The sequence below is a fragment of the Stegostoma tigrinum genome, chromosome 8 (genome assembly GCF_030684315.1).
Source record: "Stegostoma tigrinum isolate sSteTig4 chromosome 8, sSteTig4.hap1, whole genome shotgun sequence".
Lineage (NCBI taxonomy): Eukaryota > Metazoa > Chordata > Chondrichthyes > Orectolobiformes > Stegostomatidae > Stegostoma > Stegostoma tigrinum.
In genome coordinates, this window is record NC_081361.1 from 82714816 (window position 1) to 82729916 (window position 15101).

The following is a 15101-nucleotide window of genomic DNA, read 5'->3' on the forward strand; positions in this document are numbered from 1 at the left end:
GGAACAGTCCCAAGTATTTCTAAAAGTGAGGTGATAACCCAGTGAAGCTGTAACATGGGACAACTTGTGTGCCAAAAGTGGAAGCAGCAAGTGAGAGACAGGGCTAAGTAATCCCACAGTCAACAAATTAGATATAAGTTCTGCAATCCTGCCTCAACCAATCATGAATGTTCCTGGGTAATTAAATAATTAAAAGGAAATAGCACCTCCACAGTTAGCCTCATCTTCAACATACGAGGTACCCAGCAAACCAGAATAAAAAAGAGGTTTAAGTATTTGTATCCATTTTCAGTCAGAGGTGTCGACTGGATGTTTCAACAAATCCTGCTCCTACGGTCCGCAGAATCACAGATGCCAGTATTCAACCAATTCCATTCACTTTGTGTAATATCAAGAAATCATCAATTCCCTACAGTGTAGAAGCAGGTCATTCAGCCCATCAATTCCACACTGACCTTCCAAAGGGCATCCAAAATGCTCTCCCACCATCTTATCCCTGTAAGCCTGAATTTCCCATAGCTAATCTACCCAGCCTGCACCTCAGATAGGCAATTGGGCGCTGCCAATCCACCTAACCTGCGCAGCTATGGACTGTGGAAGGAAACCAGAGCACCCAGATGAAACCTATGCCTACACAGGGAGAATGTGCCAGCTCCAAACAGACAGTCACCCAAGGGTGAAATTGAACCCAGGTTCCTGGCACAGTGAGGCAGCGGTGCTAACCACAGAGTCACTGAAGCCATTGGATAATACATATGTTATTGGTCCTAACAACATTCCAACAGTAGTACTGAAGATTTGCACTGCAGAATGTGTCACACAACTGGTCAAGCTATTCCAGCACAGCTACAACACTGGCACCTACCCAACAATGTGGAAAATTACCCAGGCAGTCCTGTACGTAAAAAGTAGGGCAAATCCAACTCGGCCAATTACCACCCTATCAGCTTACTTTCTACAATCAGCAATGTGATGGAAAGCATCGGCAGCAGAGCTATCAAATTGCTTTTGCTGAGGTATAATCTCCTCACAAGGGTCACTCAGCACCAAACCTCATTGGCCAAAATATGGACAAAAGTGGGGAACTCTTCCAGAGGTGAGGTGAGAGTGGCTGCCCTTGAAATCATGGCTGCATTTTAGCAGCCCTAGCAAAACTGAAGCCAGTGGGAATCAGGGGCAGAATCGTCAGCGAGTTGGGAGCACACCTACACAAGGAAAACTGGTTGTGGTTGTAGAAGGTCAGTCATCACATCCTCAGGATATCACTACAGAAATTCTTCAGGGTATTGTCCAATAGCCCAACCAGCTCAAGCTGTTTCATTAATGAACCTCCCCTCCATCATGAGGTCAGAAGTAGGGTCGTTTGTTACTGCTTGCATAATGTTCAGCAGCATTCACAACTCCACAGACACTAAAGCAGTTCATGTCCAAATGCAGCAAGACATTGTCAATATCCAGGCTTGGGACGGTGTGCCACACAGATGCCAGGCAATGACTATCTCCAAAAAAAAGAGCATCTAACCATTGCCCTTTGACGTTCAGTGATGTTAACATCAGAGAATACCTTGCTATCAATATCCTACGAGTTACAATTAATTGGAAACAATACTGAACTAGCTAAATTAATAGTCACAAGTGTAGGCCAAAAATTTGGAATCCTACAGGCAGTAACAAAACTCTTGTCGCCCCAAAGATTCTCAGCCGACTATATGATACAGCCAGGAGTGTGATGGAATATGGCCCACTGGCCTGGATGAGTGCAACTCCAACAACACCTTTAACACAAAAAAGGATAGTTGTGGTTGTTGAAAGACAATCATCTCAGCAGGACAACGTCTCTGCAGGAGTTTCTCAGGGTAATGTCCTTGGCCCAACCATCTTCAGCTGCTCCATCAATGATCTTCCCTCCATCACTATGTCAGAGGTTTGAATTACATACCATTCATCAGTATTCATGACACCCAAGATACTGAAATACTCCTTGATTATTTGTAGTAAGACCTGGATAATTCCAGGTTGGGCTGATATAGCAGATAACATTCACATCACACAAGTGTCGACAGATGGCCACTTCCAACAAGGAAGAACTAACTTAACTATTGCCTTTTATATTGAATGGCAAGGCCCAATAGCATCAGAAACACAGTCTCGTCTACCAGTTATGAGGAAGGGTCACCGGACCTGAAACGTTAACTCTGTCTTCTCCTTCACAGATGCTGCCAGGCCTGTTGAGCTTTTCCAGCAACTTTGGTTTTGTACAGTCTAGGTTACTGTTGGTGCAAGGAATAGTCTTTTCTCTTTGCTCCTTATGGAATTGTGCAGTGTACAAGCTGCAAGCTCTCCTACATCACATTACCAAAGAACATTCTTGGCTGTGGAGCATGTTAGGATATCCTGAGGTCATGCAAGGTGCTGTGTAAATGCAAGATCTTTGTGCTCATTTTGATTTGTTCCAAGGTATGCTTCTACAGCTCCCTTTGAAAATCTTTTGTAAGCCGCACTGTAATACAACTTAGTCAGCTTTATTTAATTTTTAAAATTCCATTAAGATGGAATGCATTGGTAAGCTGGCTGCATTTTAGTGAATCTTAATGCAAAACAATGAAATACGTTAAAGCATGACAGCTTGGTAGCCTTCATTGTACAATGACATGTTCGTTCACATTATCATTTACATGAAACTCAGCATTTCAAACAAAGGTGGATTTCACACAAAGTTGTTGGAACTGCTTAATAGGGAGAAATGTAATAATTACTGATAGCTGCCCATAGATGTGAAAATAACTTCATGTTTTGTGCAGCACTCCTGTGTGATCTCTGCTGAAAAGCTGTGCTTTTTAAAATTATATTGTACTTGCTGTAAACTATTTCAACATTTGAAGAAATTTGTAGAAAATATCTCACATTTTCTTCCAAATAAATTACAATTGTAGCATGATATTATCATAGAATTATTGCATAAGATCAGGTCAGCTTGCAATGGCTTCAATGTTCCTTTATAATGGAGTAGATCTGATGAAGATCAAATGGGGTTTAGTTCTTTATTGAGGGCTGCTAACCCATTAAGTGAGTTAACATTGCCAATACATTCAAGGCCAAAGGAACCTCGAATACATAGCTGCACACTGATGCATAGCTTCACCTCAAAAGCATCTCATATTAAAATAATAATGATAACTAACGCAATTCATACAGTTTGAAAATTGCCACTTTTGCAAAATTGTGTCGAGTTAACATTAGCACAGCTCATATAATTCACTACCAAGATATGGTTTGATCCCTTGTCAACATTACTATTTGCTCTTCAATCTTGCTGATGAAATATAAAAGTTGTTGGTGAGAATTAATGTTTAGCTGTTTTACGACTGAATTCTGAGATCATGCACTGACAGATTTTGAAATGGGATAATATCAAAAATTACTTTAAGAAACTAATCGCTCAGAGACCATAATGGAAATTATTTCACTTAAGAATAATGACTAAATATTGTGTTCACAGCTGTTCAAATGGCTCCTAATAAATGAAGTGTTTTCCTACATGACATAAGAAAAAAACCTGAGCAAGAAGGGGTTTTGGTGTATATCACACCAGTGACAGTACGTTACGACAGCTCTTTCATGGTCACAGACAGGAATTGTTATAATGATGTTTTACAATCGAATGAACATCAACAATATCTCATTGTAGAGTTCTACCTATCCATAGATTACTGATTTGGGTCATCTATCTGAAATTTCCAGTGGACTATCATATCAAACATGATAGCAAAACAATACCCACAGGATTAGAATAAGAAATGTGACATAGATTCTTTCTAAAAGAAAAGTTTCATTATTTAATAACACTTATGAAGCTCTTATAGACATGACAGATACTCTAATAATTCATTCTACATTTGAAAGCAATATTAAATTTGCACACTTGAGCAGTCATCTTTGATTCCTGCTTGAAGTGTGAAAATCCATCCTTTGCATGCTAGAACAAGTTAACTCTTGCCTTCCCCAGCTTGTGACTAGACCATCACACAGATTGAATACAAAACGAGGGAACATACTGAGAGGCTGTAGAAACTGAGCATAGAGGAAATTGAATGGGGGGTTGGATTTTCACTCTCATGGATTGCCTTCAAAAGTTACTGAAACATTATTTCATCAAGCCCACACTACCACACCCGATGTTGGGGGAGATATTAAATGCATCCTTTGTATTGGGTTCATGATGACCCAATCGTTTGTAACATAATTTCCTGGCCCAGCACTGGTTGCAATTCACACTTGGATATGCCCAAAAGTTTAAGAAGACAGCAAAAGATAAAAGCAGCTACTCCTAATTACCTGACTGAATGATTGACTAGACACTTGATAGACATTCTTGCAGCGATACTCAGGTGGTCACTTGCCAAGAAATGCCCTGAATCTCCAGTGCACACTTAGTCTATGCCACTGAGAATAAGCATAGAAATCAATACCTATGTCATTGAGGCTTCAAATGGTGAAAGAAACAAAGTTCAATTAAATCTGTTCATTATAGCATCCATGAAGTAACAGATACCTTATTTGTGAAGCCCATTCTTCAGCATTTTGTAGATTCCACAGAGCAGCAACCATGTGCTTTTGGCTTCTGACACTTTGAGGATTTTCCAAGGTGCTGGATGACTTGATTAGAAGCAAGCAGGCCTATGGCATCTCAGCCTGCAAGTAGCTGTTTTCACTCTATAGTGCTGCTCAATGCTCATGTATCTAAAATGACATCTCACTCCTTTTCCAAATGACTTTGCAGCTAGCACTCGAGCAGAAAATTGGGTCAGAGGTCAATGCAAACCATTATGTGGGAAAGATAAATGGAAAGAAATGCTGTGTAAGTGCTCCCGAATGATAAAAACCAAAAGAACTGGGGATGCTGCAAATCAGGAACAAAAACAAAGTTGCTGAGGAAGGGTCACTGAATCCGAAACAGTTATTCTATTTTCTCCTTCACAGCTGCTGCCAGACCTGCTGAGCTTTTCCCACAATTTTGTTTTTGTTCCTGATTTACAGCATCTGCAGTTTCTTCAACTTTAAAGAAAAATCATGCTGTATTATAATCTGGAAAATTAGCTCAGATTATAATAGCTTGCTGTAAACTATATAACCCAGCCATTGACAGGGACATATAGCTAGAGGAGCATGGATTGGACAAACAAATTATCAGAGAACAGGAGATGAAGTTTCAGAGAAATAGCAGTAATGGTTCTATCAACTGAAGCAGCTGAAGATTCATTTGGTCTCTTTAATTCGAATTTCAAGGGAAATTCTTGATCATATCACTCAACTGCAAATCCACTACCACCCCCATACCTGCCCCTTATTGCTCTTCTTTTGTAACAAAACAATTTGGAAAATCTACCATTGAATCCATCCACTTGATCTAATCATTACCATTCCAACCATTAATAAAGTCCTAGAGGAGTTTTTGCATCACACACAATCTCTGAACAACAAATTGGTTGTGTAGATATCTGACTAATATCCTTTCAACTAAGATGCTTCCCACTCTAGCAGTGGATGATTTTTGTGTATGAATAACTAGTCTTGTGCTTCACCTAAGTGATTTGTTTGCTGATGCAAGAACACTGCAGGAGGATGGCATCTATGTATTTGGATCAAGCTTTGACACCAGAAATGGCTCCCAATCTGGATGAGTTCACTTACCAACTGGCTCAGCTTCAGGTTATAATCTGTTACTGTGGGTATGTTCTGATCATGTCTGTGTTCAAGCCCTGGTTCAATGAAGAGACAATAATGGAAGTGGGCATATCTGTAAATAGAGAGGGCTGACATCTACTGTCTGCTCCAAGTTGTCTCTTCTCTCACCCTCCTTTTCAGTCTGAGATTTGATGGACCTTACAATGGGAGTAAGATTGAGTAAAGCAGCTTAATGCTTTGGAAAATATTTCTGCAAGCCTGCCTGTAGAACAAAGAATAATGCAACTCAGTAACAGGCCCTTCGGCCCTCCAAGCCTGTGCTACCACATTTTTCCCTTCCCTACTAGAACTGGCAAAGGTGTACACTGTCATCTTCTCAGTATTGATGAAAGGACCTAATTCGGACAAGATGTTCAAGGTTTTGAGAGGCTAACCAATGACAAAATCAGAACCTCTAGAGATGCTGAAGGTGGATTCTTACATGTTGATTGTGGGAAAAACTGGGTATATCACTTAGGGACTGCTGCAATCTGTCTCACTTTGTCAGCGTTCTTCTTTAGTTAGCAGAGCCCAGAAATCTAGAGAAAACCATTTTCTTAACTACACATATAAATGGTTTTGTCCCAAAGTTTATTAAATACTATTAAGAACATTTATAAATTTCATGTCTATTTTAGCGATGTTTTTACGCTGCATTTGACCAAAAATTTACACAAATGGAGAAGAAATCAGTCAATAATATATATTATTCTGGCATTAAGGCAGTAGTCATTTTTAAAAATTCATTTGTGGGATTTGGGCATCACTGGCTGGCCAGCATTCATTACTGCCTCTACTTTCCCTCTTGAGGAGGTGATGGTGAGCTGCCTTCATGAACCGTTGCAGTCCACTTGCTGTGGGTTGACCAACAATGCCATTAGGGAGGGAATTCCATGATTTGGCCCAGGGACAGTGAAGGAACAGCAATATTTTTCCAAGTCAGGATGGTGAGTGGCTTGGAGGGGCCCTTGGAGGTGGTGGTGTTCCTATATATCTGCTGCCCTTGTCCTTCTAGGTGGAAGTGGTTGTGGGTTTGGAATGTGCTGTCTGAGGATCTTTGGTGTATGTAGATGGTACACACTGCTGCCACCGAGTGTCGATGGTAGAGGGAGTGGAAGCTTGCTTTGTTTGGACTGTATTATGTCACAAAGCTCAAGGAACCCATATAACCTTTTGAGTTGATAAATGCCTGATCATAACGAGGGTTCTTCCCCTCTCTTCCTCCCCTATATCGCCCCCTACAATTGACCATTCTCAGGTGACTTCCTATGATAGCAGAAACAAGAAAAAATTTACCATGTAAGAACCAAGAACATACATTGTAGAATGTCTACCACATGCCTCATTACCAGTTTGCAATTACTGTATGCAGTTCACACGCTCATCAATAAATCAACAATTATGCATCATTAAGGATGTAAGAATGATATGTACTTTGACTAAAAAAGGGACACAGCAGGTGGATACAACTTGAATAAAACTCTTATACTCCACATGGGATATTAGCATTTATTTTTGATTTGTGGCAATAGTTCTAAAGATAGCACTTTAGTTATTATTATAATTTGTAATATTGATTCAATTCTCAATTCTCAGATATTCCAAGGTGAGAAGTAAAGGGTTTTGAAAATCAACTGACTGCTATCAATATCTCACCCCAGGAGGCCAACACGGTTTAAATGGTATTAAGTTAATGTCTAATATTTTGAAATGTGAATAATTCTCTCATTTTTTTTTACCTAACAGTGAAGCAGAGGCACTGAAGAAATAAAGTTTCCATTTGTTCAGATTATGGATGACTAAGGAGTGACTAATGGTTACCTGTTGCTATAGTTACGCAGCATAGCCATAATTACAAAGAAACAAAAAGAAAGTGGATGAACTTCACTGCTGTGATAAAAGCTAATAAAACAGTTTGACGAATATCTGCATTGTAAACCAAACCTGTCTTACACACTTCTGAATTGTAAAGCCCAAATCCTCACAATCCTGTCTTCTAAAATTATGTAATTTCAGGACAAAGCACTAAAAAAATGGTTCATCATGTTCACGTGAGCATTGTTTAAGGAATGCAGTAATAAGAGATAGAGAATGGCCAATAGTTGTTTCACGGGCCTTGCACAATATCAGTTATAACAATGAATCTGTGCAGCAGCAACATCAAACCTTAAGACAATATTAAACTCCAAGTGACAACTGGAGTTACAGAACTTTACAAAGTTTTGTAACTATCAGGATGTGGTTTTCTGGCCTCGAGCAGATGCAGTGGGCATTGGAGCATTTTATGACCTTAATCGATTTCTTTTACTCTCCTTTACAGAAGAAACCTAAAGTTCCAGTTACTTACTAAAGTATTAAACTAATTCCAAGGCATTTCTAAAAAACAGTCCTTTACTATACAAGAATCAAACAAAGAAAACACTAAATACTACTTTGAGTAACAATCTATACATTAAAACCCAAAATAATCACAATTTAAATTTGTACCAAGAGGCAAATTATGGTCAATTATAAACAATAAATTGCACATTAAATGAAAAATACAACTGAGAAAGAAGTTACAAACTAATTTGTTGGTCCTTTCAGCATATTGATCCTCAATCTCAGTCACAAAGTCCTTCAAAATTCTACCTTCCTCATGAAGAATCTCAGCTCGCTGTTTTTGAAGATTTAGCCCTCACCAGCCAACATCCATGCACAATCACTTCAAGATCCATGGCACAGTCTTCCCCAAAAATGGTCCATGTCTGCAAGATCTTGTCAGCTCTCCTTGTGAGGAGCCTGATAGTATAAATCCATCAATGTTATTTTCAAGAAAAAGAAACAAGTGCAGCATTTAAATATTTGACTTTTCTCAGCTTTTCGATCTAGCCTCCATCTTCTTCAGCCATGCCTGTACTGCACCACTGGAACCATCATTTCAGCTGTGATGACTCTGTGCCCTTTCACATGCCTTCAACCAATTGCTGTATCCCAGAAGTTTTTGGTTTCTAATCTCGGTCTCATTTTTAGCTTTCTTAAAACCCACCTAGGTCAGTTTCAGTCCTCAGTTTGCTTTTTCCATTTGGGTGCGCTGAAAGAGGGTTGGCATGGAAACAGAGGTTCCAAAACACAGGAATCTGGCAGAGGAGGCCATAGGGTGTGTAATTCATAAAAGACACACAAATTGCAGCAGCAAATGCGTCAGGCTAAATAGTTTCAGCTGTCTAGATTCAGCAGGTAGGAAGTAAACACAAATTTCAGGCTAATAAAGGAGGCATGCACTGTCTGGTCTTCCAAGGCCTACATACAAAAGTAATGGACAATCAGGTACAGTGAAGACTACTACTGTATGCCACTTCATAAATTATGTGTGAATGTTATTGTATCATCTCCTTCAGGGATCTTCCTGGAATTTTTGAAGAATAATGTATTATTTTGTCCATAGAGATAAATTTGATGGTTTGTTATGCCTCACGGGGTAGCCCCCTGGAAATCATGCCCCACTATTTCCAGAGTTGTCGCAAAAGATTTATAAAAGTACACAAAATTACCAAAGAGCCTAATTGTAAGACCGAAGTTGGCAGAAAACATCGCCTAGGTTTCTGTAATTAGTAAGAATTAATATTTATTCTAAGTAAAGAGATTTCAGCTACAGGTAAATAGTTATAAACCCTCAGCATATAAATGCACAAGATAAATCTCTAACTTCCTTGTAAACTCCACTTTGCACATACATACGGGCAGAAAAAACTGGGTGTTTTAAACGGAGAGAAATCTAGGTACGTGGTTCAGTGACCTTTATTTGCAGAATCTGCCATCACAGTGCTGTGCTGATCAGAACACTGCTTCTCAATCTTCCTTCTCAGGATGCTTTCAATAATTTTCAGGAGTGGCTGATTAGCGCTTTTAAAAGTTCTCTGACTTATTCATTAAAAGTCACAACAACTTCCGAAGGAAGAGTAAACTAGGTTTCTCCAGGCTTGCAGTGGATTTTGCCGAAGAGAACAGACATTCTGAGCTGGTGAAGATCTAATGGCTTCTGCCTATGTTATTCACAGCTCCAAGCTGTTTATCAACTGAGAACCAACCATATAGTTATTGATAGGCAGAAAGCTTTGAAATCAATAACAGGTTGATGACCCACTGACCCAATCAGTTACTTGTCAGCTGAATTTCCATGTTTTCCTTCCCTTGGCTACAACTCATCTGCACCTTCTCTTCTGTTTGATCTAGCAGCCACGCAAAGTGTGCTTACAATGAGCGTTGGGTTACTTGCTTTTAAAAACTGCAGTAATCCTTCAACAATCCTTAGTTTTTAATTTTGGTCGCAACCAAAAACACAGAGAAGTAAGAAGACATGTTGTTTAGAAGTTCTTGAATTGAAGTTACATCAAGCACAATCCAGAATGTTATCCATAATGCCAACACAAATGAAGTTTGTGAGATCAGTGGGTGGGCATCTTATTAAAAACTTATTTTCGGGCAAAAATGTGAAAGGGGCTAATCTTCCAATTTTACACTTCCTCCCCCAAAAAACCCAATGTTTAGAACTCTATTTAATTTTCTTGATCTGGCAACAACCAAAAAGCCAATGTCCACTTTAGTGGATGCCAGTTCCTTCATTCTATTGATATAGTAGGCCTCAATTATGATCAAAATAAAGGAATTCCCAGTACAGGGAATCCACAAAACTATTTCCAATTCAACTCATCAATTCCCTTGATAGTTGGAGGTCCACCGTTTCAGGAACCAGTGTTGAACCCTTAGCTACTCACAAGCTATATTAATGGCCTAGATGAAAAGATCAAGTGTATGGTAGCTAGATTTGCTGGTGACATCTGAATAGGCAGGAATGTGAGTTGTCAGCTGATCAGAGACCATGAAAAGATAAATAAGTTGGGAGGGGAAAAAGTAGCAGTTGGAGTATAATAGGGGAAATGTGAATTTGTCCATTGTAGCAGATGAAAAGCAATACATTAATCAAATAGTGACAGACTGCAGAACTCAGATAGATTTGGGTGTCCTGGCACATGAATCATAAAATGTTACAAATGGATTACTGTGCTCATTGCAACAGACTGAAATATACAAGTAAGGAAGTTTTCATGCTGTTGTGAAGGACCTTAGCATAGAGGACTTTGGGGATCTGAGTATTGGTCTCCTTATTTGTAATAAATATGTAGGGTTGGATCCTATGTCTTTTTGGTTACATTAAGTGTGACTGCACAAATTGTCACCGTAAGGTGTAGTCCTCATACTGTGGACATGCAGGCGGGAATTGGGAATTTTGGAGCTTTGACCCAGCCACACTGAACAAAAGGCAACACAACTGCAAATCCAAAATGTGAGTGGCTGATGTATTGTTCTTAAACTCTTTTTGAAAGCTGTGAAGCCTTTTCCAGATCATGATTTGGCTGTCAAAGATCATTTTGATGTTTTGCACTTCCTTATGGTCTCTTTACTTGACATGGCCTCTGTCTCTCCAACAAAGGGCCAGTTTTCCCCTGGTCATTCAGCATCACTGTTGTGGCAAAAAATGTTGGAATTTTATTCTTGAAACTCTGCATTTCATGTGGTGTAAGGCCACCAACAGAGCTGTTAAGGAGGGAACTCTGGGACTTTGATCTCGTCACTGTGAAGGGAGAGCAATGTAGTTCCAAGTCGGAATGGTATGTGACTCAGAGGGGAAATCCTAGTGAAGGGGTTCCCATGTATTTGTTGCCCTTGTCCTTATCAGTAGTAGAGATTGTGGATTTGGAAGCTGCTATCTCAGGAGTTTTAATGGGCCAGTTGCAGATATCTTGTAGCCACTGGATACGGTTGCCAGAATTTTTCAGTGGTGGAGAGAGTAAATGTTGAAGTTGTTAGATGCGGTGCCAATCAGTTGAGTTTCTTTGTACTCTTGGAGCCGTATTCATTCAAGATACCCAGGGATGAGTGGTAGTTGAAGGAGGAAAGAATGCTGGATTGAACCTAACATGTTTTTTAAACTGTGTGGTCACACAACTGCTAGGAAACCATATGCACGTCGACACACCATGGTGTAATTTCCACTTTTGGAAGCTGCTACCACCTTGGAAATCAATTCGGGAGGATGAAAATTTGGAGGGAAAGTGATGGAAGTAGGCACTAAGCTGTCATAAGGCCACGCGGGGTCATTTGCTTGGGAAAAGGGCACTATCTTGCATGGCTTGGAATGGAGGGGCATGTGGACTGTGTAAGTGTGAGGTAGGGGAGAGGGTAGGAAGAATACAATATGATTGTCCAGTTTGACAAGAAGAATAAAAACAAAGCTTATACAGTGAAAGATTGTAGAGGTCTGAGATGCAGAGGGATCTGGGGTGCCCTACTACATGAGCCACAAAAGATCAGCATGCAGGAAGAGCAAGTAATTAGTAATGCTATTAGAATGTTATCATTTATCACAAGGGCTATTGAATACAGAAGTATGGAGGTTAAGTTACACTTATGCAGAGCACAGGCGAGACCACATTTGAAGTACTATGTACGGTATTACTCACCTTAGTTAAGGAAAGATATAAATGCATGGAAGCTGTTCAGAAAATGGTTACCCAACTAATAACAGGAACAGATGTGTATCTTAGGAGGAAAGGTTGGACTGGCTGTGCTTGTATACATTGGAGTTCAGTAGAATAAGAGGCGACTTTATTGAAACGTATTAGATACTGAGAAGTTTTGGTATGGGTTAGATATGGAGAGGATCTATTTCTCTTATCAGAGAATCTAGAGCTAAGGTCACTACTTCAAATTTAGCAATGTTTATTTAAAACAGAGACGAGGCTTTCTTTTCTCTCAGAGAGTCACCGATCTTTGGAACATTGTTCCTTAATTGGTGGTGAATGCAGAGTCCTTGAATATTACTAAAGAAAAGGTAGATAAATTCTTGATAATAAAATGTGAGGCTGGATGAACACAGCAGGCCCAGCAGCATCTCAGGAGCACAAAAGCTGACGTTTCGGGCCTAGACCCTTCATCAGAGAGGGGGATGGGGTGAGGGTTCTGGAATAAATAGGGAGAGAGGGGGAGGCGGACCGAAGATGGAGAGAAAAGAAGATAGGTGGAGAGGAGAGTATAGGTGGGGAGGTAGGGAGGGGATAGGTCAGTCCAGGGAAGATGGACAGGTCAAGGAGGTGGGATGAGGTTAGTAGGTAGGAGATGGAGGTGCGGCTTGGGGTGGGAGGAAGGGATGGGTGAGAGGAAGAACAGGTTAGGGAAGTAGAGACAGGTTGGACTGGTTTTGGGATGCAGTGGGTGGAGGGGAAGAGCTGGGCTGGTTGTGTGGTGCAGTGGGGGGAGGGGACGAACTGGGCTGGTTTTGGGATGCGGTGGGGGAAGGGGAGATTTTGAAGCTGGTGAAGTCCACATTGATACCATTAGGCTGCAGGGTTCCCAAGCGGAATATGAGTTGCTGTTCTTGCAACCTACGGGTGGCATCATTGTGGCACTGCAGGAGGCCCATGAAGGACATGTCATCTAAAGAATGGGAGAGGGAGTGGAAATGGTTTGCGACTGGGAGGTGCAGTTGTTTATTGCGAACCGAGCGGAGGTGTTCTGCAAAGCGGTCCCCAAGCCTCCGCTTGGTTTCCCCAATGTAGAGGAAGCCACACCGGGTACAATGGATGCAGTATACCACATTGGCAGATGTGCAGGTGAACCTCTGCTTAATATGGAAAGTCATCTTGGGGCCTGGGATGGGGTGAGGGAGGAGGTGTGAGGGCAAGTGTAGCATTTCCTTGCAGGGGAAGGTGCCGGGTGTGGTGGGGTTGGAGGGCAGTGTGGAGTGAACAAGGGAGTCATGGAGAGAGTGGTCTCTCCGGAAACCAGACAAGGGTGGGGAAGGAAAAATTTCTTTCGTGGTGGGGTCGGATTGTGGATGGCGGAAGTGTCGGAGGATGATGCGTTGTATCCGGAGGTTGGTGGGGTGGTGTGTGAGAACGAGGGGGATCCTCTTTGGGCGGTTGTGGCGGGGGCGGGGGGTGAGGGATGTGTTGCGGGAAATGCGGGAGACGCGGTCAAGGGCGTTCTCGACCACTGTGGGGGGAAAGTTGCGGTCCTTGAAGAACTTGGACATCTGGGATGTGCGGGAGTGGAATGCCTCATCGTGGGAGCAGATGCGGCGGAGGCGGAGGAATTGGGAATTGGGAATAGGGGATGGAATTCCAGCCCAGCTCTTTCCCTCCACCCACTGCATCCCAAAACCAGTCCAACCTGTCTCTACTTCCGTAACCTGTTCTTCCTCTCACCCATCCCTTCCTCCCACCCCAAGCCGCACCTCCATCTCCTACCTACTAACCTCATCCCACCTCCTTGACCTGTCCATCTTCCCTGGACTGACCTATCCCCTCCCTACCTCCCCACCTATACTCTCCTCTCCACCTATCTTCTTTTCTCTCCATCTTCGGTCCGCCTCCCCCTCTCTCCCTATTTATTCCAGAACCCTCACCCCATCCCCCTCTCTGATGAAGGGTCTAGGCCCGAAACGTCAGCTTTTGTGCTCCTGAGATGCTGCTGGGCCTGCTGTGTTCATCCAGCCTCACATTTTATTATCTTGGATTCTCCAGCATCTGCAGTTCCCATTATCACGTAGATAAATTCTTGTTAAGCAAGGGGTGAAAGGCTAACATGACTTGTCAAGCAATGTGAATTTGGATCAGGTATGATCAGATTGTATGTTGAAGTGGACTTGAGGGGTTGAGTACTCTCTTCTCCTTGATCATATATTTGTATGAGAGCTAGAGAAATGTTTATTGAGAGAAATATTTAGAGAAATTGTACTGCATGACAGATCGCCTAAACTATCAATTTCACAATGATGCATTTATTGCTGAATAATCCACCTGTCAATTTGTTTATATAAATTGAAAGTCTGTTTTCATATTGGAATTGTTCTCACCAATACATTTTATTGAATGTCTGATTTGCATGAATGAAAATACAATTTTAAATGGTGATATAGCCAATAGATTGGTAAGGGAAAGACAAAAGGCTGCTGTTAGGATACAGGTTGGCATTGAGTTGGCATAGGGCTTTAAAAAGCATTTGGGTAATGAGGCACAGTGAAAGAAGGGCACAGAATAGCAGTGGAGATATAGGGGACCACAATGAGTTGTGCAGGAGCAAAGGTTGGCAAGTTTGTGTCATAGAGAGTGAGGGAACTAGAGATGAGAGAAGCAGAGATGTTTTCTACTTAAATCTTTATCTTTACACATTTAATAGAATGCCAAGGACCTCGGACAGGCTTTCAACCCCCTCCTTAAGAACTGAACAGCTTCTTAGGGTCTTACAGGGTCACCTTGGCTAGCCACCAATCCACAATGCACACGCAGACTAAAAATCTGAAATGGCAGTCATTTTTAAAGGCTGAGATTGTGAAC